Source organism: Silene latifolia, chromosome X, assembly GCF_048544455.1.
Source record: "Silene latifolia isolate original U9 population chromosome X, ASM4854445v1, whole genome shotgun sequence".
Lineage (NCBI taxonomy): Eukaryota > Viridiplantae > Streptophyta > Magnoliopsida > Caryophyllales > Caryophyllaceae > Silene > Silene latifolia.
This window is the reverse complement of record NC_133537.1, coordinates 129,364,476-129,365,126: the sequence shown is the minus strand read 5'-3', so window position 1 is coordinate 129,365,126 and position 651 is coordinate 129,364,476. Positions and strand designations below refer to the sequence as shown.

Below are 651 nucleotides of genomic sequence, written 5' to 3'. Positions count from 1 at the left end.
GGAGAACCTACCCAATGGTACTCCCACACCACAACATTTGACCGGAAATTTTATTGCCAAATCCGCCTTTATCCAATTAGTCGAAAGGAGCCAATTTGGGGGGATGCCTAGTGAAGACCCTCATTCTCATATGGAAACCTTTTCTGACTATTGTGATGCGATTTCTCAAACCGGTGTAACTCAAGACCAAATTCGATGGGTCTTATTTCCTTTTTCTCTAATTGGCACCGCGAAACAATGGTTGAAGGGCCTTGATAAGGCCACTCTCGGAATTGATTCTTGGAAGAAGTTGGCTCTAGCTTTCTACAAAAAATTCTACCCACCGGAAAAGACTAACATGCTAAGAGCTCAAATTACGGGTTTTAAGCAAAGGGATGAAGAATATTTGTATGAAGCTTGGGAGCGGTTCAAGGGAATTTGTCGCTCATGTCCTCATCATGGACTTAGCGAGTGGTTCTTAGTACAACAATTTTGGAACGGTCTATATGAAGATTCAAGAAACATTCTCAACATGGGATCGAATGGAATGTTCACCGAAGTTGATGACAATCAAACTTGGAACAAAATTGAGAAAATAGCGGTCCATAACTCACAATATAGTAGACCTCGCAAGGCTACTAGAGGAGGAAAGCATGAAGTGGACTCCGTTAC

General features: G+C 42.1%; 1 non-coding gene across 1 annotated transcript; it reads right to left on the bottom strand.

The window, feature by feature from the left end:
- Nucleotides 1-337: 337 nt before the first annotated feature.
- On the bottom strand, nucleotides 338-444 carry LOC141625104 (small nucleolar RNA R71). Its single transcript, XR_012534900.1, has one exon. It is a non-coding gene; the product is annotated as a small nucleolar RNA R71 (small nucleolar RNA).
- Nucleotides 445-651: the final 207 nt, after the last annotated feature.